The sequence below is a fragment of the Bufo gargarizans genome, chromosome 1 (assembly GCF_014858855.1).
Source record: "Bufo gargarizans isolate SCDJY-AF-19 chromosome 1, ASM1485885v1, whole genome shotgun sequence".
NCBI lineage: Eukaryota > Metazoa > Chordata > Amphibia > Anura > Bufonidae > Bufo > Bufo gargarizans.
In genome coordinates, this window is record NC_058080.1 from 574,031,733 (window position 1) to 574,058,472 (window position 26,740).

Here is a 26,740-nt window from a genome sequence, read left to right on the forward strand (position 1 = left end):
GGAAAAGGTGTGTCTTATTCGGTTTTAAATCGATATTTAAATCGATGGGAGTGGACGTTGTTGTGTGGGAAAATGATATAAGATATTTATATAATAATCGATGGGAAAAGATAGATCAGTGAAAAAATTTATTTGATGAGTATTAATGTTCAATAAAAAATGTTCAAATGAAAAAGTCAGTGATGAAGGATAAATCAATAATAGTAGTTGAACAAGTAATTGAAAATGTCACTCATAAGAAAAGATGCAAAAATATGTAAAAATATCCAGTTGAAGTAAAAATAGTCCAAGATATCCAGGAATATATGTAAATCAATGTAGTATATATAAAACTGTATGTATAAAAGGCTGTATATATAGCTGCTTTTAAAATATTCCAATGTTATTGGACAGTATTTTCGGATGCCCGATTTGCACGTAAAAACAGGTGTTATCGTTGGCCGTCAGGGGTATTTCGTACAATATTCACTTTGTGATATTAAATGCTGGTGGCGTCCCACACAGCAATTGTTGTACTCACCCCGCGGTCCGGGTTGTTCCTGTGTTGGTGATGTATTAGCCGGCGTGATCCTCCTGGCAGTTTGCTCGTCCACGTTGTATGTTGCGCGCTCTTTCTTGCCGGGTTGGCGTCTCACGTGATCTAGCACGTGGTTGGTTGCCGGTCAGCTTGTTTCTTTATCTTTGTGCGCTTTTTTCGTAAAGAAAATTCTTGTAGGATTTTCGCAAAGAATTTTCGTATAGATTGTCCTACAGAGTTTCTTATGTTGTTGCGATGATTCGGAGTCTTTTTAGCAAAAAAAGCGTGGGTATTGGTGGGTAGTCGTAAGGATGATACCAACTTGCCATACGCGTTTCGAGGTGTTCCTACCTCTTCATCAGTGGCCATATTGGATTCAATCTGACTGCCCTCTTTTATATCCACTTGTTTGTTCTCCCACCAAAAACCCGGCCTGGATGTTTGCTAATTGGAATATATTACTTTATAAAGAAAAAGATAAAGAAAATGAAAAATATTGGTTTGTTTTTTTTGTGATTTTTTACTTCTATTGTTTGTTTATATTAATACCTTTGATGTTGATTTCTCTGGAGTTATGTTGGTAAATGATTATGTTTCTTCATTTTTGACTTTTGGAATTAGTTGCGATTGTATTGCCAGTGATTATGATATGAAAAACGCAAGTGCGGTTTTGATGCGTTTTTGTTTGTATGTGCGTTTTTTTGCTTGTTTGTATTGTATTGTCTTCATGTTTGAACCTAGTTGTTTTGTTTTGGTTCTAAGGTATGGGAGATCAGAACAGCGACAGTTTTCATAACTAGTGAAGTTATTTTAATGTGTTTCTTGCGTTTGTGCTGTTTTCCCCAAGTTTTTGATCATATGTCATTATCTTTATAATCTCATGTTTTTGACTTTTGGAATCACCTATTTTGTGTTTTTGTCTTCTTTATGAATAAAAAACGCAGATGCGGTTTTGATGCGTTTTTTTAAAGAGTATGTGCGTTTTTTGTCTCTTGGTGTTAGTTTGACCTCATGTTTCAATTTGGTGTTTTTATTTAATTTCAGAAGTCTCTGAGGTCCAGATAATGGTCTTGTTATATTTTCTTGTTATATTTCCTATATTTTTCTCATGTGGTTGGTGGTTCGAGTGCAGAGTGAGGTATTGGTAATTCTACTGTCTGCCTTAAATGAACGATAAAATTAATAGGAATTGTTAGGTAGGGAGAGATGTTGGTTGGTAGATAAAATTGGTCGATAAAATTGATAGGTAGAGATGATAAAAATTGGTAGATAGAGATGATAATGGTGAAAAATGGTGAAAAAATTTTGAAAAATGATTTGATATAGATAACCCATATTAAGGGACGGACGAGGTGCTGGTAAAACAGCCGGACACTCGTCCGTCCGTCGAAGTGGGCAGGGCTCATAATAATTATAATAGATTTTGTAAATAATTCATAAAAATTTAGCAGAACATTTATGAAAAATTTCCCCCTACAAAAAAAGTTCCTTCATAAACAGCTCTTTCATGAAAAATTCTTCATAGAAAGGATTTCACAAAAAAACAAAGAGTTCAAATTCTGCGTTTAATCCATCTGGTATAATTGTTTCAAAGTCATAGATCCTCCTTGATTCTTGTCTGGACATTTTGGATATGTGATCACCTCCCCTCCAACCAGTTTCTACTTTTTCAAAGGCAGCAAATGTCATTAGGCTGGCATCTTTGTTATGGTATATTTTGTAATGATTTGATAACGTGTGTTTCTCATAACCGTTTTTGATATTATTTCTGTGTTCTGCTATTCTTTTTTTCAATGTTCTTTTGGTTCTTCCTATATATTGTTTATTGCAGGGGCATTCGATTATGTAGATAACATTTGATGTATCATAGGATAAGAATTCGTTTATTTGGTAGGTGAATTTATTTGTTTTTGAAATAATTTCTACAGTTTTTTTGGGGAATTTTGTATTTTTGCAATTGTTGCAACGTCCACATCTGTAGAAACCTTTTAGGTTGAACCAACTGTGTGGGGTGTCTTTGTTGTGTACTTTTTTCGGGTTTTTCACTGTGGGTGCTATTTTTATTGCTAGATTGGGAGCTTTAGTATAAACTATCTGTGGTGTGCTTGTTAGGAGAGGGCCTATTGTTTTGTCTTTGAGGATGTAATGCCAGTGTTTTTTGATGATGGTTTCTACTTTTCTTTTTTGGGTGTTATATGGGAGTATTATTCTTATTAAGTCATTGGACTGTTTCTCTTTTTCTGTTTTTTTGGGTGGTGGTTCAAAAAAATCTTTCCTTGTATCCAAAAGGTGCGGTGGATATTTTTTAATCAGGAATTGTTCTTTCATTTTTTGGGCTTCTTCTTCGAATACTGTATTTGTTGTACAATTTATTTTTATGCGTCTGAATTGTCCAGTTGGGATATTTAGTAACCACCTAGGTAGGTGGCAACTAGAGTATAATATGTAGTTGTTTTTAGATACTTCTTTTTGAAATGTGGAGCATTCTAAATGGTTTGTATCAATTTTTATTGCTAAATCTAAAAAGTTTATTTCTGTTTTACTGATATTAGAAGTAAACTTTAAATTATTATCATTTTGGTTGATATGTTCTAGGAATAGTTCAAGGTCTTTATCTGTTTTGTTCCATATGAATATAATGTCGTCTATATATCGCCGCCAGAGTACTAGGTCCTCCCCCAGTCTAGGTGTGATGTGTTGGTGTTCCCACTGTGCCATGAACAAATTGGCATAGCTGGGGGCGAACCTAGTACCCATGGCGGTGCCCCTTGTTTGGAGATAGTAATCTGATTCATATGAAAAATAGTTGTGGGATAGTATGTATTTGACTCCCTCTTCTATATATTGAATTTGAGTATCCTTTAATTGTCCGTTGAGTTCTAATTGTTTCTTCAGTGCATTTGTTCCTTGATCGTGGTCTATTATTGTATATAATGAGTTTACATCAAGGGTTCCAAGAGTCCAGTGAGGTTCAAATTTTAAATTTTCTATTATTTGAATAATTTGGGTGGTGTCTTTAATATAAGATGGGGTTTGTTTGACAATTGGTTGTAATAGCTGGTCGATATATTGTGATAGGTTGGATGTGAATGATCCAATACCTGAGATGATGGGTCTTCCTGGGGGGTTAAGTGGGTTTTTGTGGATCTTTGGGATGCAGTAGAATATGGGTAATCTTTGTTGGGTTGTGGTTATATAAGTATATTCTTGTTCTTGTAGGAGACCTGTGTCTAAAGCTTTTTTTGCGTATTCTTTTAGTGTGATGTTGAATTCATTAATTGGGTATTTTGCAAGTTTTTTGTATGTGGTTTTATCCGAAAGTTGTTGTTTGCATTCCTTGTCGTATTGTTCTAAGTCTAAAATAACTGTGGCTCCTCCTTTGTCTGCAGGTCTAATGATAATATTTTCTTTCTTTTGAAGTTGTTTTATTGCTTGAATCTCTTGTGGGTGGAGATTGTTTCTTCCCTTTACCATATCTTTTAGTTTACTTAAATCTGTTTCTACACTTTTTCTGAAGGTAGCGATTTCTTCTCCTATTTCTTGTCTGGGATATTTTTTTGATTTTGGTTTTAGTAGGGTATGTTGATATATGGTCGGTGTTTCACTGTTGGCCAGTATTGGTTTTTTTAGAAAATATTTCTTTAAGCATAGTTTGCGTATGAATTTTTCAATTCCGATAAAAGTATTGAATTTGTTTAGTTGGGCTGTGGGTGCGAATTTCAATCCTTTGTTGAGTAAATTGATTTGTATTGGTGTGAGTATAGGCGGAGCTTAGGTTGACAACAGTGTTGGTGTCTTCATGGATTAGGTTTTGTAGTTTTTTTTTGTCTTTTTTCCCCTTGTCCTCTTCGTATGGTCTTCTTTTTTGGTTTTGTGTGTGAGGTTGGTATTGTGGATATATGTTCTGTTTCTGATGATCCTGATATGTGTTCCGTGAGTATGTTGGTTTTTGATTGTGGTGATCCTGGTGCCACCCTCCCTCCACACCATCCAGGTGACTATCACAACACCCCATCACTTAAAATAACCAACCAACAGTCTCTTAAAATATTTTTTACTTATTTTATTTTTACAAAAACTTTTTTATAAATAAATATTCTATAGAAACTAGATATAGAGTGCCTGTCAACTTCTTTACTCTTATCATCTCTATACCTATCAGTGGTTGGGACACTCCAGACAAGAGCACCACACCAGGGAGTGATCTGGGAGAGCCACTATTACTCTTGTACAACTTCTCTACCTTCACCAAACTATAGTAGAGCTCCCCATACCTACAACTATGGATATCTAGCATTATATAGAAAACCAACGACAAAGAGTAGAAACATTCACATTCGAAAACCACATACACACGAACGTCGAACAAAGAGAAAAATCCATGACAGAAACCTTCAGGGAACTGGAAACTCTACTAATAAAACAACTCAAACAAAGATGGGAGATAAAATCCCTCAACTTATACTTCGAACAAAACATAATACCAAAAGGTCTCCAATTATACAAATCACCAGCACAAGATCTATGCAATGAGGAATTCATAGAAGAATGGGAATCCTTCTTAACCACCTCCGGACCGCCTAACGCGCCGATGCGTCCGGAAGGTGGTTGCTTTTCTCCTCCTGGACGCATCGGCGCGTCATCTCGCGAGACGCGAGATTTCCTGTGAACGCGCGCACACAGGCGCGCGCGCTCACAGGAACGGAAGGTAAGCGAGTGGATCTCCAGCCTGCCAGCGGCGATCGCTCGCTGGCAGGCTGGAGATCCGAATTTTTTAACCCCTAACAGGTATATTAGACGCTGTTTTCATAACAGCGTCTAATATACCTCCTACCTGGTCCTCTGGTGGTCCCTTTTGTTAGGATCGACCACCAGAGGACTCAGGTAGGTCAGTACAGTCCCACCAAACACCACACTACACTACACTACACCCCCCCCCCCCCCCCCCGGTCACTTATTAACCCCTTATAAACCCCTGATCACCCCATATAAACTCCCTGATCACCCCCCTGTCATTGATCACCGCCCTGTCATTGATCACCCCCCTGTCAGGCTCCGTTCAGACGTCCGCATGATTTTTACGGATCCGATCCATGTATCCATGGATCCGTAAAAATCATGCGGACGTCTGAATGGAGCCTTACAGGGGGGTGATCAATGACAGGCGGGTGATCACCCATATACACTCCCTGATCACCCCCTGTCATTGATCACCGCCCTGTCAGGCTCCATTCAGACGTCCGCATGATTTTTACGGATCCGATCCATGTATCCATGGATCCGTAAAAATCATGCGGACGTCTGAATGGAGCCTTACAGGGGGGTGATCACCCATATACACTCCCTGATCACCCCCTGTCATTGATCACCCCCCTGTCAGGCTCCATTCAGACGTCCGCATGATTTTTACGGATCCGATCCATGGATCCGTAAAAATCATGCGGACGTCTGAATGGAGCCTTACAGGGGGGGTGATCAGTGACAGGGGGGTGATCACCCTGATCACCCCCTGTCATTGATAACCCCCCTGTAAGGCTCCATTCAGACGTCCGCATGCGTTCTGTGGATCCGATCCATGTATCCATGGATCCGTAAAAAATCATGCGGATGTCTGAATGGAGCCTTACAGGGGGGGTGATCAGTGACAGGGGGGTGATCACCCTGATTACCCTGATCACCCCCTGTCATTGATAACCCCCCTGTAAGGCTCCATTCAGACGTCCGCATGCGTTCTGTGGATCCGATCCATGTATCCATGGATCCGTAAAAAATCATGCGGATGTCTGAATGGAGCCTTACAGGGGGGGTGATCAGTGACAGGGGGGTGATCACCCTGATTACCCTGATCACCCCCTGTCATTGATAACCCCCCTGTAAGGCTCCATTCAGACGTCCGCATGCGTTCTGTGGATCCGATCCATGTATCCATGGATCCGTAAAAAATCATGCGGATGTCTGAATGGAGCCTTACAGGGGGGGTGATCAGTGACAGGGGGGTGATCACCCTGATTACCCTGATCACCCCCTGTCATTGATAACCCCCCTGTAAGGCTCCATTCAGACGTCCGCATGCGTTCTGTGGATCCGATCCATGTATCCATGGATCCGTAAAAAATCATGCGGATGTCTGAATGGAGCCTTACAGGGGGGGTGATCAGTGACAGGGGGGTGATCACCCTGATTACCCTGATCACCCCCTGTCATTGATAACCCCCCTGTAAGGCTCCATTCAGACGTCCGCATGCGTTCTGTGGATCCGATCCATGTATCCATGGATCCGTAAAAAATCATGCGGATGTCTGAATGGAGCCTTACAGGGGGGGTGATCAGTGACAGGGGGGTGATCACCCTGATTACCCTGATCACCCCCTGTCATTGATAACCCCCCTGTAAGGCTCCATTCAGACGTCCGCATGCGTTCTGTGGATCCGATCCATGTATCCATGGATCCGTAAAAAATCATGCGGATGTCTGAATGGAGCCTTACAGGGGGGTGATCAGTGACAGGGGGGTGATCACCCTGATTACCCTGATCACCCCCTGTCATTGATAACCCCCCTGTAAGGCTCCATTCAGACGTCCGCATGCGTTTTGTGGATCCGATCCATGTATCCATGGATCCGTAAAAAATCATGCGGATGTCTGAATGGAGCCTTACAGGGGGGGTGATCAGTGACAGGGGGGTGATCACCCTGATTACCCTGATCACCCCCTGTCATTGATAACCCCCCTGTAAGGCTCCATTCAGACGTCTGCATGCGTTCTGTGGATCCGATCCATGTATCCATGGATCCGTAAAAAATCATGCGGATGTCTGAATGGAGCCTTACAGGGGGGGTGATCAGTGACAGGGGGGTGATCACCCTGATTACCCTGATCACCCCCTGTCATTGATAACCCCCCTGTAAGGCTCCATTCAGACGTCCGCATGCGTTCTGTGGATCCGATCCATGTATCCATGGATCCGTAAAAATCATGCGGACGTCTGAATGGAGCCTTACAGGGGGGGTGATCAGTGACAGGGGGGTGATTACCCTGATCACCCCCTGTCATTGATAACCCCCCTGTAAGGCTCCATTCAGACGTCCGCATGCGTTTTGTGGATCCGATCCATGTATCCATGGATCCGTAAAAAAATCATGCGGATGTCTGAATGGAGCCTTACAGGGGGGGGTGATCAATGACAGGGGGTGATCAGGGAGTCTATATGGGTGATCACCCCCCTGTCATTGATCACCCCCCTGTCATTGATCACTCCCCCCCTGGTAAGGCTCCATTCAGCCATTTTTTTTGGCACAAGTTAGCGGAAATTTTTTGTTTGTTTTTGTTTTCGTTTTTTCTTACTAAGTCTCATATTCCACTAACTTGTGTCAAAAAATAAAATCTCACATGGACGCACCATACCCCTCACGGAATCCAAATGCGTAAACATTTTTAGACATTTATATTCCAGACTTCTCACGCTTTAGGGCCCCTAAAAAGCCAGGGCAGTATAAATACCCCACATGTGACCCCATTTCGGAAAGAAGACACCCCAAGGTATTCCGTGAGGGGCATATTGAGTCCATGAAAGATTGAAATTTTTGTCCTAAGTTAGCGGAAAGTGAGACTTTGTGAGAAAAAAAACAAAAAAAATCAATATCCGCTAACTTATGCAAAAAAAAAAAAAATTCTAGGAACTCGCCAGGCCCCTCATTGAATACCTCGGGGTGTCTTCTTTCCAAAGTGGGGTCACATGTGGGGTATTTATACTGCCCTGGCTTTTTAGGGGCCCGAAAGTGTGAGAAGAAGTCTGGGATCCAAATGTCTAAAAATGCCCTCCTAAAAGGAATTTTGGCCCCTTTGCGCATCTAGGCTGCAAAAAAGTGTCACACATCTGGTATCGCCGTACTCAGGAGAAGTTGGGGAATGTGTTTTGGGGTGTCATTTTACATATACCCATGCTGGGTGAGAAAAGTATCTTGGTCAAATGCCAACTTTGTATAAAAAAAATGGGAAAAGTTGTCTTTTGCCAAGATATTTCTCTCACCCAGCATGGGTATATGTAAAATGACCCCCCAAAACACATTCCCCAACTTCTCCTGAGTACGGCGATACCAGATGTGTGACACTTTTTTGCAGCCAAGGTGGGCAAAGGGGCACCTTTCAGATTTCGCAGGCCATTTTTTACACATTTTGATTTCAAGGTACTTCTTACACATTTGGGCCCCTAAATTGCCAGGGCAGTATAACTACGCCACAAGTGACCCCATTTTGGAAAGAAGACACCCCAAGGTATTCCGTGGGGGGCACGGCGAGTTCCTAGAATTTTTTATTTTTTGTCACAATTTAGCGGAAAATGATGATTTTTCTTTTTTTTTTTCTTTTTTCCTTACAAAGTCTCATATTCCACTAACTTGCGACAAAAAATAAAAAATTCTAGGAACTCGCAGTGCCCCTCACGGAATACCTTAGGGTGTCTTCTTTCCAAAATGGGGTCACTTGTGGCGTAGTTATACTGCCCTGGCAATTTAGGGGCCCAAATGTGTGAGAAGAACTTTGCAATCAAAATGTGTAAAAAATGCCCTGCAAAATCCGAAAGGTGCACTTTGGAATATGTGCCCCTTTGCCCACCTTGGCAGCAAAAAAGTGTGACACATCTGCTATCGCCGTACTCAGGAGAAGTTGGGCAATGTGTTTTGGGGTGTCATTTTACATATACCCATGCTGGGTGAGAAAAATATCTTGGTCAAATGCCAACTTTGTATAAAAAAATGGGAAAAGTTGTCTTTTGCCAAGATATTTCTCTCACCCAGCATGGGTATATGTAAAATGACACCCCAAAACACATTCCCCAACTTCTCCTGAGTACGGCGATACCACATGTGTGACACTTTTTTGCTGCCAAGGTGGGCAAAGGGGCGCATATTCCAAAGTGCACCTTTCAGATTTCACCGGTCATTTCTTACACATTTTGATTGCAAAGTTCTTCTCACACATTTGGGCCCCTAAATTGCCAGGGCAGTATAACTACGCCACAAGTGACCCCATTTTGGAAAGAAGACACCCCAAGGTATTCTGTGAGGGGCATGGTGAGTTCCTAGAATTTTTTATTTTTTGTCGCAAGTTAGTGGAATATGAGACTTTGTAAGAAAAAAAAAAAAAAAAAAAAATCATCATCATTTTCCGCTAACTTGTGACAAAAAATAAAAAGTTCTATGAACTCACTATGCCCATCAGCGAATACCTTAGGGTGTCTACTTTCCGAAATGGGGTCATTTGTGGGGTTTTTCTACTGTTTGGGCATTGTAGAACCTCAGGAAACATGACAGGTGCTCAGAAAATCAGAGCCGTTTCAAAAAGCGGAAATTCACATTTTTGTACCATAGTTTGTAAATGCTATAACTTTTACCCAAACCATTTTTTTTTTGCCCAAACATTTTTTTTTTATCAAAGACATGTAGAACTATAAATTTAGCGAAAAATTTATATATGGATGTCGTTTTTTTTGCAAAATTTCACAGCTGAAAGTGAAAAATGTCATTTTTTTGCAAAAAAATCGTTACATTTTGATTAATAACAAAAAAAGTAAAAATGTCAGCAGCAATAAAATACCACCAAATGAAAGCTCCATTAGTGAGAAGAAAAGGAGGTAAAATTCATTTGGGTGGTAAGTTGCATGACCGAGCGATAAACGGTGAAAGTAGTGTAGTGCCGAAGTGTAAAAAGTGGCCTGGTCATGAAGGGGGTTTCACCTAGCGGGGCTGAAGTGGTTAAAAACCCAATCCAAAACCCTTATACAGCTCATAATTAAAAGAACACAAATCCTAGAGGAAATCACTACAAAAATCAATCATACAAAAGAAAACAGACAAATTGCCACAAAACGAGGAATTCACCAACTGGCAACAAAAAATCTGTAAAAACATAGGCACCATAGAACAAGATATTATCAATAAGAAAAGCAAAAAAATAATTAAAAAAAACCCACAGAATACATACAAGATCAACACGACAATCACCACCAAACCAAAGACACAATCATTACACACCACCAAATCACAGATACAATCTAAGATACAGAGAAACCAATCAAGATTGGCACCAGGATCACCACAATCAAAAACCAACATACTCACGGAACACATATCAGGATCATCAGAAACAGAACATATATCCACAATACCAACCTCACACACAAAACCAAAAAAGAAGACCATACGAAGAGGACAAGGGGAAAAAAGACAAAAAAAAACTACAAAACCTAATCCATGAAGACACCAACACTATTGTTAACCTAAGCTCCGCTATACTCACACCAATACAAATCAATTTACTCAACAACGGGATTGAAATTCGCACCCACAGCCCAATTAAATAAATTCAATACTTTTAAATCGGAATTGAAAAATTCATACGTAAACTATGTTAAAGAAATATTTTTTTAAAAACCCAATACTGGCCAACAGTGAAACACCGACCATATACCAACATACCCTACTAAAACCAAAATCAAAAAAATATCCCAGACAAGAAATAGGAGAAGAAATCGCCACCTTCAGAAAAAGTGTAGAAACAGATTTAAGGAAACTAAAAGATACAGTAAAGGGAAGAAACAATCTCAACCCACAAGAGATTCAAGCAATAAAACAACTTCAAAAGAAAGAAAATATTATCATTAGACCTGCAGACAAAGGAGGAGCCACAGTTATTTTAGACTTAGAACAATACGACAAGGAATGCAAACAACTTTCGGATAAAACCACATACAAAAAACTTACAAAAGATCCAATTAATGAATTCAACATCACACTAAAAGAATACGCAAAAACGAGATTTTTGTATAACTTACCAGTAAAATCTCTTTCTCGCTCTTTCCTTGGGGGACACAGAAGACCTTGGGTATAGCTCATCTCCCTAGGAGGCGTGACACTAAGTGAAAACTGTTAAGCCCCTCCTCCATCAGCTATACCCTCAGCCTGGAGAGAGAGACTGCCAGTTGCGTGTCCAAGTAGTGAGAAAAGGCAAAGTCCAACCAGTGGAAACAACAAGCCAACTACCCAACGGGTAAACAAAACTCGGAAACCGTGTAGAAAAAAACCAATGAATGGGTGGGTGCTGTGTCCCCCAAGGAAAGAGCGAGAAAGAGATTTTACTGGTAAGTTATACAAAAATCTCGTTTTCTCGCCCAATTTCCTTGGGGGACACAGAAGACCTTGGGACGTTCAAAAGCAGTCCAAGAGGGGAGGGACCACAGCACCAAGGCGAAGCACCCGAAGGCAGCAAGGAAATGCCACCTGCAAAAACCAGGCGGCCCAAGGCAGCAACCGCCGCCGAAGCCAGAGTACGCACCCAGGAAAACCTGGGAAAGAGTGCAAGGAAGACCGTGGCCACCCTGCACAATGACATGGCTGAAGCCCATGCCTCCAGCCCCGGAGGCACCAACCGCTCTGGTGAAATGAACGGTGACACCAAAAAAAAAAAAAAACAGAGCCCTGCCCTTGAGCAGTAACCACAGCAATAGCCATGTGGTTAAGCGGAGGAAAGCACCCAGGAGCCGTGAACCTTGGCGCGGACCTCCTGGAAACAAGAGACCGAGCGTCGACAAGAGTCGGAGATGTCCAAGCAAAAAACTGCAGACACTTCAAGTAACAGAGTCCCAGTCGCAGGTCCAGGCCAGACTGGAGAAGACCGAATCACGGGAAGAGAAAGGCAGAATTGGGTGAATGCCCAGCTTCCTAAAGAACCCCAGGGAAGACCCTAAGTCAGACAACAGAACCTGGACGAAGCACGGCCGGGAGCGAACACTAGTGTGCTCGCTGGACTCGTCTGGGCAGACGGGAGGAAATCCAATGCGAGTAAGCGCAAATCAGTGACACGGCAAAAAGGTTGGGAAAACTGGTCCCGTCGGCCCCCGAGCAACGCCGTCCCGAATCCACGCGGAGTGGGGGAGCAGATGGACAAACGGAAGGAACCGAAAGGGACCCGGCCAGTTTCCAACAGACTCCAGGACAAGTCAGGCTAAAGTCCTTGTCGTTGTAGCCACCACAGGAAGGTGTTCTACAGACCCGAAGAGGGGGCTTGAAGGGTAATCTTGACAGAAGAAAGTAGGCACGCCAGGTTACCGAGAAGGTAAAGTCCAAGCAGGACCAGCGCCCAGAATGGTAAAAGTAATCTGCACCCAGCGGGAGGACAGAATGCGGCAAACCCGGTAATAGGCACACAGCTAGTACAGCCAGTGTGAACAATGGAGACAGTACGAGGTCATAAGGAACACCGGGACCATCCATATGAACAACCATGGTCTCCCCAGGGGGGAGGGCAGTGAAGGAACAGCCCCTGAAGCCTGGCCGGGGCAGAAGCCACATCGGAGTGAAACTGACCCAGGAGAAGCCAAAACAGAGCCGTCGAGAGAAAAAATAGCCGAGAAGACGGATGACACCCTCCAACCGCAAGGAGGAGTGGGCAACAGGGAAGCCACAGGACCGCTCAAAAAGCAGAACTCCGCTACTCCGAGATGTCCGGCTCACCAATTCGCAGAAGGCGAATACCCTAACGAATCGAAAGTGGAGGTCCCTGACCTCGGTAATCGAGCAACCAAGAGAAGTTGGGCGACCTGCTCAAAAAGAGCGGCTAGAACCTGGTAGCAAAACAAACTGAAGCACGGCGGGTGCCAACAGGAAGGACTCAAACCAAAACGCATCCAAGAGGAGGAATGGCAACAGGCGAGGGAACCGTAATCCGGCCAGAGCCAACGTAGACTGCGAGGGACGCTGGAGACAGCACTCTCGACCATGTGACCGCTTGCGCTGGGAAGCAACGCCACAGGGTAACTAATGGGTACGCATCCAGGAACCACAAACACTCCCCAGACGGAAGGGCCAACGAATATGGTGGATACCGTCACAACGGAAACACCAAATATACCCTCCGAACAGAGAACGGATACCACCCAGCTCGCTGCAGTAGAGAACAATAGAGCCCATCCAGGCCAGGTGAACAGAAAGATCTCCTCAGAGAAGAGTGCCAGGCCGGCGGCAATCACCGTATCCCAAGAGAAAAACGACAAGTCGCAGGAAGAATGGAGGCATACGTACAAGCAGCCCCATAAGCAGTGAGAAAGCCAACCCACCTACGGAAGGAGAAGGCATACACGGCCCAACAACGCACAGAGTAGCAGCCCCCAAGAGTGTCCGCCCACTGCGAAATAGTCATACAGCAAGGAGGGCCAGCCACAGAGCCCCACAGAAGTGCAAAGTGCAACCGGAAGGGGGGACACACACAAGACTAGTATGGCATGCGACGGAGCGCAAGCAGTCTGCCCAGAAGAGAGGGCAATGTACTTGGCAAACAGTGCGGGCAGCAAGCGTGCAAAGCCCGCCCAACAAGGGGGTGATGCCCAAGACCAGCACCTACTTCAGAGAAGGAAGACATACCATATTCCGCCCAGAAGAGGGCCATGCACATGGCCACACCGCATCCAGCAGGACGTCCACCTAGTGAAAAGGGGACATGCACAGGGTAATCCTAACATTAAGTGAGTGTGCAATAATCCACCAAACACCGAATTTTGTGAGAGTACAACTACTTCGCCAATGAATGGGGACAAGTACAAGTCCAGCACAGCACATACAAGGACAGGTGTGAGTCCTGTGAGCGTACAAAAAGTCCACCCATGGAATGAGGGGTGGTCACGCACAAGGCCAGCACCGTATCCAATGGGAGTGCAAGCATTTCACCCATCTTAGAGGCCAGCAACGTATCTGGTGAGAGTGCAGTATGCTGCCCAGAAGGGGGAGCCATGCCCATGGCCAGTATTGCAACCAGGGAGAATGCGAGCACCCCGCCATGGATGGGGGTCAGGCACCTGGCCAGCAGCACACTGGCGAGAGAACAAACACAGTCAGTGAGAGTGTGTGTATGTTGCCTGAGGAAAGGAGACATGTCCATGGCCGGCAGCGAATCCAGTAAGAGTGCCGTACACCGCCCACGGAAGGGGGAACATGTATATGGCCGGCAGTGGATTTAGTGAGTTGCAAGCATCCCACCATGGAAGGGGGTCCTGCACGCGACCAGCAACTTATCAGCGAGAGAACGACCCCAGTCAGTGAGGGTGTATGCATGGCGCTTGAGGGAAGAAGGCATGCCCAAGGCCGGCAGCGAATCCAATGAGAATGCAGCATACCGCCTATGGAAGGGGGTAATGCACATGGCCGGCTGCCCAGCACCATAACCAATGAAGTGCAGTATTCCGCCTAGAGGAAGGGGGTCATGCACAAGACCGGCAGCGAATCCAGTGAGTGCAGCATTCCGCCCCTGGAAGGGGGTCATGCACAAGACCGGCAGCGAATCCAGTGAGTGCAGCATTCCGCCTATGGAAGGGGGTCATGCACAAGACCGGCAGCGAATCCAGTGAGTGCAGCATTCCGCCTATGGAAGGGGGTCATGCACAAGACCGGCAGCGAATCCAGTGAGTGCAGCATTCCGCCTATGGAAGGGGGTCATGCACAAGACCGGCAGCGAATCCAGTGAGTGCAGCATTCCGCCTATGGAAGGGGGTCATGCACAAGACCGGCAGCGAATCCAGTGAGTGCAGCATTCCGCCTATGGAAAGGGGTCATGCACAAGACCGGCAGCGAATCCAGTGAGTGCAGCATTCCGCCTATGGAAGGGGGTCATGCACATGGCCGGTATCAAATCCAGTGAGAGCAGCGATTTCGCCTATGGAAAGGAATCACGCACATGGCCGGTAGTGAATCCAGTGAAAATGCAGCGGTCCCCTATGGAAGGGGGGTCGTGCACCAGACCAACACTGTATCTGGCGAGAGTGCAGAGTCCACCTATGGAAGGAGGACATGCACAAGACCGGCAACGAATCCAATGAGTGCAGCATTCCGCCTATGGAAGGGGGTTGTGCACATGGCCTGCAGCGAATCCAACGAGTGCAGCGTTCTCGTGCACATGGCCAACACCGTATTCGGTGAGAGTGCAGTATTCCACCTAAGCGGGGGGTCATGCACCAGGCAAGCCTGCATCCCGAGAGAGTGCAGTATTTCGCCTAGGAAGGGGTTGTCTGCACATGGCAGTTACCATAGCTGGAGGGCGCATGCACTTGGCCAGCGCTGCATCCCGGAGAGGGCTAAAGAAGGGAAGCATGCACCAGCCGGGGAGTGCGACACCATGCCGCTCATGGAAGGAGCACGCATACAGGCGGCGCTACTGAGACAAGGCTGCAGCGTCCTGCGCAGCGCACAAGAAATCCATTAGCTTAACCATGTTATGCATTCCCAAATAAAAAATAGCCTCACTGAGGCAGAAAGAAGTGCCACCATACAGGTGCCCAGCATAGAAGTAGAGGGGGGGGGGGGCGCGCCAGCCATATAGGCCCATCAGCCGAGCAAAACAAACAGAAGCACGGGGGCCGGTACCCGGAAGGGTTAACAGCCACCAACCTGGAAGGGAGGAGGAGGCGGCGCCGCGATCCCCTGGGGGCGGGGAACCTCCAGGCGGGAAGAATTCGCGCCCGGAGAAGTTCCCGCCCCCTCCAACAGAGGCCGGAAGTTTGCGGCCTAGCAGGCCGTGAAGCCGGGGCCTAAATTTTCTGCGGCACCCGGCTGACCGGGGCCGCACAGGAAACCGGAGCGGACTGCCTGGACAAACCGGCCGCGGAAGCCCACCCCGCGGACCGGAAGTCAGGGGCCCGGGTGGAGCGCCGGAATGCGGCCCAGTAGGCCGAAAACTGGACCAAAATTTACGGCGCCCGGCCGGCCGGAAGTCGCCGACGGCCGGAATCGTTGGAGCATCGTGCTCAAGCCAATGCCGGCCGCGGGAGTCTACCCCGCAGGCCGGAACAGTCGGGGGCCGGGAGGAAGTGCGGCCCAGCTCGGAGGTGCGGCCCAGCAGGCCGGGAAGAAGCGCCGGAGGTGCGGTCGCCCAAGCAGCACTGCCGTCAGGAAAAGGCCCCCGGTCCAGAGCAGCGCATCGGTGAGGGGATGGGGGGACCCTGAGACCGGGTGCCCGTGAGGATGTGAGCACAGCGTTCCAGGAGGGACGCTGATATGTGAAGGGAGGCGATGTGGCTGCCTATTCGCAGCATTCTGCTGCTAAAATGTCCCATGAGGGCCAGAAGGGAGGGGAGGGAGCAGGGAGTGGAATGTCGCCCCGCAGCACCCCAGGGGCCAGCCTAGGTTCAGCAGTGACCGAAGGGTCCAAGTATGGGGGGTCAGGCACGCAGGAGACCAGGGTGGGGGGTGGGGGACGTAGGGCTGGAGAAGCCACTCTCTCACCATAGTCGTCTTCACCCTCGGTCCATTCCAGCAGGGTCGCCCCTTCAGCTACTGGCACCGTAGTGGCAGGACGCTGGGAGAGGGACTTGGCGTGCGGGCGACCCTTGCGCTGGCGGGATGTAGGGGAGCTGGGCTGCCCTGATCCACCTTGTCTTCTGTGGGGGAGGCAGCAGTGCGGGTGACCGGCACTGGCGCAGCTCAACCCCGGGAGAAACAGAGAGGTCTAGTGCGACTCTGTTGTCCCTGATGATCTGGAACAAAAAGAAAAGAAAAAGTAAAAATCAAAATTTAAACAAGGAGAAAACAGCCCTGCAGTAGCAGGGAGTGTCTTGCCTCCTTGGACACTAAGCAAAAACTGGCAGTCTCTCTCTCCAGGCTGAGGGTATAGCTGATGGAGGAGGGGCTTAACAGTTTTCACTTAGTGTCACGCCTCCTAGGGAGATGAGCTATACCCAAGGTCTTCTGTGTCCCCCAAGGAAATTGGGCGAGAAAAAAGCTTTAGACACAGGTCTCTTACAAGAACAAGAATATACTTATATAACCACAACCCAACAAAGATTACCCATATTCTACTGCATCCCAAAGATCCACAAAAATCCATCTAACCCCCCAGGAAGACCGATCATCTCAGGTATTGGATCATTCACATCCAACCTATCGCAATATATCGACCAGCTATTACAACCAATTGTCAAACAAACCCCATCTTACATTAAAGACACCACCCAAATTATTCAAATAATAGAAAATTTAAAATTTGAACCTCACTGGACCCTTGGAACCCTTGACGTCAATTCATTATATACAATAATAAACCATGACCAAGGAACAAATGCACTGAAGAAACAATTAGAACTCAACGGACAATTAAAGGAAACTCAAATTCAATATATAGAGGAGGGAGTTAAATACATATTATCCCACAATTATTTTTCATACGAATCAGATTACTATCTCCAAACAAGGGGCACCGCCATGGGTAATAGGTTCGCCCCCAGCTATGCCAATTTGTTCATGGCACAGTGGGAACACCAACACATCACACCTAGACTGGGGGAGGACCTAGTACTCTGGCGACGATACATAGACGACATTATATTCATATGGAACAAAACAGACAAAGACCTAGAACTATTCTTAGAACAGATCAACCAAAATGACAATAATTTAAAGTTTACTTCTAATATCAGCAAAACAGAAATAAACTTCTTAGATTTAACACTAAAAATCAAAACCAACCACTTAGAATGCTCCACATTTCAAAAAGAAGTATCTAAAAACAACTACATATTATACTCTAGTTGCCACCTACCTAGGTGGTTACTAAATATCCCAACTGGACAGTTCAGACGCATAAAAAGAAAGAAATTGTACAACAAATATGGTATTCGATGAAGAAGTCCAAAAAATGAAAGAACAATTCCTGATTAAAAAATATCCACCGCACCTTTTGGATACATCATTATCCAAAGTAAAAAGTATGACAAGGAAAGATTTCTTTGAACCACCACCCAAAGAAACAGAAAAAGAGAAACAATCCAACGACTTAATAAGAATAATACTCCCATATAACACCCAACAAAAAAAAAGTAGAAACCATCATCAAAAAAACACTGGCATTACATCCTCAAAGACAAAATAATTGGCCCTCTCCTAACAAGCACACCACAGATAGTTTATACTAAAGCTCCCAATCTAGGAATAAAAATAGCACCTACAGTGAAAAACCCGAAAAAAGTACAAAAACAAAGACACACAGTTGGTTCAACCTAAAAGGTTTCTACAGATGCGGACGTTGCAACAATTGTAAAAATACCAAATTTCCTAAAAAAAAAAAAAAAATGTAGAAATTATTTCAAAAACAAACAAATTCTCCTACCAAATAAACGAATTCTTATCCTGTGGTACATCAAACGTTATCTACATAATCGAATGCCCCTGCAATACACTACGTGCAGAATTATTAGGCAAATGAGTATTTTGACCACATCATCCTCTTTATGCATGTTGTCTTACTCCAAGCTGTATAGGCTCGAAAGCCTACTACCAATTAAGCATATTAGGTGATGTGCATCTCTGTAATGAGAAGGGGTGTGGTCTAATGATATCAACACCCTATATCAGGTGTGCATAATTATTAGGCAACTTCCTTTCCTTTGGCAAAATGGGTCAAAAGAAGGACTTGACAGGCTCAGAAAAGTAAAAAATAGTGCGATATCTGGCAGAGGGATGCAGCACTCTTAAAATTGCAAAGCTTCTGAAGCGTGATCATCGAACAATCAAGCGTTTCATTCAAAATAGTCAACAGGGTCGCAAGAAGCGTGTGGAAAACCCAAGGCGCAAAATAACTGCCCATGAACTGAGAAAAGTCAAGCGTGCAGCTGCCAAGATGCCACTTGCCACCAGTTTGGCCATATTTCAGAGCTGCAACATCACTGGAGTGCCCAAAAGCACAAGGTGTGCAATACTCACAGACATGGCCAAGGTAAGAAAGGCTGAAAGACGACCACCACTGAACAAGACACACAAGCTGAAACGTCAAGACTGGGCCAAGAAATATCTCAAGACTGATTTTTCTAAGGTTTTATGGACTGATGAAATGAGAGTGAGTCTTGATGGGCCAGATGGATGGGTCCGTGGCTGGATTGGTAAAGGGCAGAGAGCTCCAGTCCGACTCAGACGCCAGCAAGGTGGAGGTGGAGTACTGGTTTGGGCTGGTATCATCAAAGATGAGCTTGTGGGGCCTTTTCGGGTTGAGGATGGAGTCAAGCTCAACTCCCAGTCCTACTGCCAGTTTCTGGAAGACACCTTCTTCAAGCAGTGGTACAGGAAGAAGTCTGCATCCTTCAAGAAAAACATGATTTTCATGCAGGACAATGCTCCATCACACGCGTCCAAGTACTCCACAGCGTGGCTGGCAAGAAAGGGTATAAAAGAAGAAAATCTAATGACATGGCCTCCTTGTTCACCTGATCTGAACCCCATTGAGAACCTGTGGTCCATCATCAAATGTGAGATTTACAAGGAGGGAAAACAGTACACCTCTCTGAACAGTGTCTGGGAGGCTGTGGTTGCTGCTGCACGCAATGTTGATGGGGAACAGATCAAAACACTGACAGAATCCATGGATGGCAGGCTTTTGAGTGCCCTTGCAAAGAAAGGTGGCTATATTGGTCACTGATTTGTTTTTGTTTTGTTTTTGAATGTCAGAAATGTATATTTGTGAATGTTGAGATGTTATATTGGTTTCACTGGTAAAAATAAATAATTGAAATGGGTATATATTTGTTTTTTGTTAAGTTGCCTAATAATTATGTACAGTAATAGTCACCTGCACACACAGATATCCCCCTAAAATAGCTAAAACTAAAAACAAACTAAAAACTACTTCCAAAAATATTCAGCTTTGATATTAATGAGTTTTTTGGGTTCATTGAGAACATGGTTGTTATTCAATAATAAAATTAATCCTCAAAAATACAACTTGCCTAATAATTCTGCACTCCCTGTAAACAATATATAGGAAGAACCAAAAGAACATTGAAAAAAAAGAATAGCAGAACATAGAAATAATATCAAAAACGGTTATGATAAACACACACTATCAAATCATTACAAAACATACCATAACAAAGATGCTAGCCTAATGACATTTGCTGCCTTTGAAAAAGTAGAAACTAGTTGGAGGGGAGGTGATCACATATCCAAAATGTCCAGACAAGAATCAAGGAGGATCTATGACTTCGAAACAATTATACCAGATGGATTGAACGCAGAATTTGAACTGTTCAAATTCATTGTTTTTTATGAACTTTTGTAGATTTTTTTATAAATTTTGTATAAATTTATTATTACATTTATAAAATGTATTATTAAATGTATTATTATAATTATTACGATCCCTATGGGCCCTGCACACTTCGACGGACAGACGAGTGTCCGGCTGTTTTACCAGCACCTCGTCCGTCCCTTGATATGGGTTATCCCACCAACTAATCAATTCTAATAATTTTTATCTATCATCTCTAGCTATCAATTTTATCTATCAACCAACATCTCTACCTACTAAATTCCCTACCTATCAATTTTATCACTTTTTTATCCAACATATCTGGTGCCTATTCAAGGCAGACGGTAGAACTACCAATACCTCACTCTGCACTCGAATCACCAACCACACGAAAAATATAGAAAACATAACAAAACCATTATCTGGACCTCAGAGACTTCTGAAATTAAACAAAAACACCAAATCGAAATATGAGGTCAAACTAACACTAACAGACAAAAAAACGCACATAACCTTTAAAAAAAACCGCATCAGAACCGCATCTGCGTTTTTTACCCATAAAGAAGACAAACACAAAATGGTTGATCCCAAAAGACAAAAACATGAGATTATAAAGATAATGACATATGATCAAAAACTTGGGGAGAACAGCACAAACGCAAGAAACACATTAAAATAACTTCACTAGTTATGAAAACTGTCGATGTTCTGATCTCCCATACCTTAGAACCAAAAAAAAAAAAAAAAAACAACACTAGGTTTAAACATGAAGACAATACAATACAAACAAGCAAAAAAACGCACATACAAAACAAAAAACGCATCAAAACCGCACTTGCGTTTTTCATATCATAATCACTGGCAATACAATCACAACTAATTCCAAAAGTCAAAAATGAAGAAACAATCATTTACCAACATAACTCCGGAGAAAATCAACATCAAAGGTATTAATATAAACAAACAATAGAAGTAAAAAAAAAAATCACAAAAAAACAAACCAATATTTTTCATTTTCTTTATAAAGTAATATATTCCAATTAGCAAACATCCAGGCCGGGTTTTTGGTGGGAGAACAAACAAGTGGGTATAAAAGAGGGCAGTCAGATTGAATCCAATATGGCCACTGATGAAGAGGTAGGAACACCTCGAAACGCGTATGGCAAGTTGGTATCATCCTTACGACTACCCACCAATACCCACGCTTTTTTGCTAAAAAGACTCCGAATCATCGCAACAACATAAGAAACTCTGTAGGACAATCTATACGAAAATTCTATGCGAAAATCCTACAAGAATTTTCTTTACGAAAAAAGCGCACAAAGATAAAGAAACAAGCTGACCGGCAACCAACCACGTGCTAGATCACGTGAGACGCCAACCCGGCAAGAAAGAGCGCGCAACATACAACGTGGACGAGCAAACTGCCAGGAGGATCACGCCGGCTACTACATCACCAACACAGGAACAACCAGGACCGCGGGGTGAGTACAACAATTGCTGTGTGGGACGCCACCAGCATTTAATATCACAAAGTGAATATTGTACGAAATACCCCTGACGGCCGACGATAACACCTGTTTTTATGTGCAAAATCGGGCATCCGAAAATACTGTCCAATAACATTGGAATATTTTAAAAGCAGCTATATATACAGCCGTTTATATATACAGTTTTATATATACTACATTGATTTACATATATTCCTGGATATCTTGGACTATTTTTACTTCAACTGGATATTTTTACATATTTTTGCATCTTTTCTTATGAGTGACATTTTCAACTACTTGTTCAACTACTATTATCGATTATCCTTCATCACTGACTTTTTCATTTGAACATTTTTTATTGAACATTAATACTCATCAAATTTTTTCACTGATCTATCTTTTCCCATCGATTATTATATAAATATCTTATATCATTTTCCCACACAACAACGTCCACTCCCATCGATTTAAAACCGAATAAGACACACCTTTTCCTCACTATCCCCCCACCCTCCCTCCACACCATCCGGGTGACTATCACAACACCCCATCACTGAAAATAACCAACCAACAGTCTCTTAAAATATTTTTTACTTATTTTATTTTTACAAAAACTTTTTTATAAATAAATATTCTATACAAAGCAGATATAGAGTGCCTGTCAACTTCTTTACTCTTATCATCTCTATACCTATCAGTGGTTGGGTGAACCACTCCAGACAAGAGCACCACACCAGGGAGTGATCTGGGAGAGCCACTATTACTCTTGTACAACTATCATGAAACACTGGCCCTTTAAAATAAAGTAATCTACAAGATGCCTACTAACTGCAGTCTAACTGTACCTGCAGATTTTTTTTCTTCTCCTCTAGCATGGCCTGCATGTTCCAGTCACAAAGATTGTGAAATCTGCTGTCCTAACTGCTCAACAACGCAAGTGATATGGGGACAGCCCCAACAAGGGTTATTGTGGCTATAGTACCAAACAGCCCGGCACCGCACAGGATGGGGAAGGGGCCATGTAATTCGGTATAGTCCATTGCAGGAAAAAAAAGTCTACAAAACTCCACTTATGGTCACGCACTGGTCACACTGCAGATGCTCCTTTCCAATAACTTATAATAATCTTTATTTATATAGCGGCAATATATTCTGAAGCACTTTACAATTAGGGTTAATGATAATGATATGAAGCTGCATGAGCCAGTCACAAGCAGATATCTGTCGTCCAATTGAGCGCACAGGGTGTGGATGTATGATGATGGATCAGGTTCAGAAGATTGATGATTATGTAGGGGGAGGGGTGAATGGAGAAGAGTTAGGTTATGGGATGTGATAAACCATCCTAAAAAGATGTGTTTTTTTGGGAGTGCCTAAAACTGTGGAAGTTGTGAATTAACCTATTTGCTTGGAGTAGGGTGTTCCAGAAACGGTTGCAGCTCAGGAGAAGTCTTGGAGACGGGAGTGAGAGGTTTGGATTATAGTGGACGTTAGTCGAAAATCATTGGCAGAGCGTAGAGCATTGGTGACCACAGCATCTGGGAGGTCAAAGCCAGGGAGCATACTAGCTCTCAGCCGTGCACCGAGTCCACCTAGTGAGGATTGGGAGAGCCTGATTGTGTATACTGCAGCCTTGGTCCTCCTGAATGATCTGAAGCTACCGCACATAGATTCCTAGGGAGAGCCTGCCTGTGGGCTCCATAGGAACATAGTGTAATGCTAATGCATTGAGGTCTATGAGGGAAACAATCTGATTGCTTGATAAAGTTCCCTAGGGGAACTTAAAAAAAAAAAAAAAATGATTTTTGTATAACTTACCAGTAAAATCTCTTTCTCGCTCTTTCCTTGGGGGACACAGAAGACCTTGGGTATAGCTCATCTCCATAGGAGGCGTGACACTAAGTGAGAACTGTTAAGCCCCTCCTCTACAGCTATACCCTCAGCCTGGAGAGAGAGACTGCCAGTTGCGTGTCCAAGTAGTGAGAAAAGGCAAAGTCCAAAAGTGGAACCAACAAGCCAACTACCCAACGGGTAAAACAAACTCGGAAACCGTGTAGAGAAAAACAAAGAATGGGTGGGTGCTGTGTCCCCCAAGGAAAGAGCGAGAAAGAGATTTTACTGGTAAGTTATACAAAAATCTCGTTTTCTCGCCCAATTTCCTTGGGGGACACAGAAGACCTTGGGACGTTCAATAGCAGTCCAAGAGGGGAGGGACCACAGCACCAGGGCAAAGCACCCGAAGGCATCAAGAAACCGCCACCTGCAGACCAGGCGGCCCAAGGCAGCATACGCCGAAGCCCCAGTGCGCACCCTGTAGAACTCGGTAAGGTGTGCAAGGAAGACCAGTGATCGCCTTGCACAAATGCATGGCCGAAGCCTTATGCCTCCGGCCCAGGAGGCACCGACCGCTCTGGTGAAATGAACGGTGACACCAAAAGCAGAACCCTGCCCTTGGTGCGGTAACCACAGCAATAGACACTCAGAGAGCGAAGGAAAGCCACCCTGGAGGCAGTCAACCCTTAGCGCGGACATCCTGGAAACACAACAGACCGAACGCCGACAAGAGTCGGAGATCTCCCAGGAACAACTGCAAAACCAAACAATCTCCAAGCGGTGAAGCGCCCGTTCCCGGAGACGGGAAGGGGATGACCAAAGCCTCGTAGATAAGAAGGCAGATACCACCCTCAGAAGGAAGGGACGGGATGGAGAAACAGCCCTGTCCTGGAAAAGGACAGAAGGCACAGAGCACGAAGGGCCACCATCAGGCACCAGGGAACGGTACAGAGGAGAAAAACAGCCCTGCAGAGCAGGGAGTGTCTTGCCTCCTTGGACACTAAGCAAAAAACTGGCAGTCTCTCTCTCCAGGCTGAGGGTATAGCTGTGGAGGAGGGGCTTAACAGTTCTCACTTAGTGTCACGCCTCCTATGGAGATGAGCTATACCCAAGGTCTTCTGTGTCCCCCAAGGAAATTGGGCGAGAAAAAAAAGTTTAAAATAAATAAATAAAATGTAAATATTCAAAATCACCTCCCTTTCCCTAAAATTAAAATACATAAATAATTTAAATAACATACATAATGGGCATCGCCGTGTGCAAAAAGGCTTGTAATATAAAAAAAATATTACGTACAGCAAACGGCGAAACAGAAAAAAATAAATCAAAATGGCCAATTCAGTTTTTTTAATACAAAAGTAGGGCTGAAACGATTACTCGATTGAATCAAATAATTCGACACAAAAAATCCTGCGCTTGCTATTATTCACCGCTCTGTGGTCACCAGTCAGCCCGTAACCTTGCTGCACTCTGCTGAGGGAAACTTTATGCGCGTGTCCAGCTGCCATGCCAGTCGGCAGTCTGCTGCCTTTCATGGGGAGCGGACCGGGCAGATTGGCCCCCAGAGGCGGAGTGTTTGGGTTGCATTGGTTGGGCCCTGCGGGATGGAAGCTCTCCAGATTTTGGCTGACTGAGAAGTTCATGCTCCTTTTAGTGTTCAGCAGCTTCATCACCTTGTGTTTCAGGGCCATCTGCTTCCTCCCCCGACTCCCCCAAGCTGCTGAGTGGAGTGTTCTTCCAGCAGCCCCTGCAGCCTTCTCCGCAGTGCACCCCCTTTGGGAGGTCAAAGCCAGGGAGCATACTAGCTCTCAGCCGTGCACCGAGTCCACCTAGTGAGGATTGGGAGAGCCTGATTGTGTATACTGCAGCCTTGGTCCTCCTGGGGATTGCGAGCGAGCGGCACTAACACTCCGCAGTCAATAGGATGATTAACAAGAAGCTGAAGAGTCTGGAGAAAGGCACAGTCAGCATGGATATGTAATAAACACTGGGGTGTGAGCTGCAGGCTCAGCAATAATAGGAATGGAAACTACTATAGGGAGCCCCCACATCCACCCCACCCACCCCCCATAAATCAGTGCTGAGGGGTGAAGTCCTCATCACAAGCGGATTGTGACTGAACCTGAGAGAGAGTGCCTTCATGAACAGAATGCAGGAACTAGAGTAAAGACTGACATGTCGGGGGGGGAGTCACCGCTTCTTCTCTGTAATACATGTCACAAAGTCATGCTCTATGGCTGGATGACTTACCTCCTGCTGTCCAGAGCATTCTGGACCGCTGCCGCCTGGTTCATCACTCGGACTGGCTCTTAGGGGGGCAAGCTGATGGCACTGGGGGATAGTGGAGCTGATGGCACAGCAGATAACTGATGCCCTTGGGCTGATCACACAGGGGGAAACGAAGGCTGTTGGGGACTGATGGCGGGGGTCTGATGAGTTTTTATAAAGGAAAACAGTTAGATTACGCGATTAATCGTAAAGATAATCGGTAGAATACTCAATTACTAAAATAATCGTTTACTGCAACCCATACGGCTATGTGAACGGAAAAAAAAAAAAGAAAATTGGTCCTGAAAGGGTTAAATTGGAAGAGTTACCAAGAGTTATGGTATTGCCACACACAGTGAGAAATTTTTGAGAGATTCAGTTTCAGATAAAGAGAGAGGACATTATGTTAGAGACCGCAGACAGTCACTAGAGTTCTTCCAATGTAATTTTAGGGTGCTAGCCTCAGCACCCCTGCCTTCACAACTCCAAGCTGTTTTTTTTTTTTGGACAGGTTGTAGTTTTTAATGACATCATTTTGGGGTACACATAAATTAACGATTAACTTAACTTTGTG

At 44.4% G+C, this 26,740-nt stretch overlaps 1 protein-coding gene across 1 annotated transcript in view; it reads right to left on the bottom strand.

Annotated features, from left to right (window-relative positions):
* The window catches only part of KNTC1 (kinetochore associated 1), a 238,374-nt gene that overhangs the window by 167,724 nt on the left and 43,910 nt on the right, over positions 1-26,740 (bottom strand). The window lies entirely within an intron of this gene.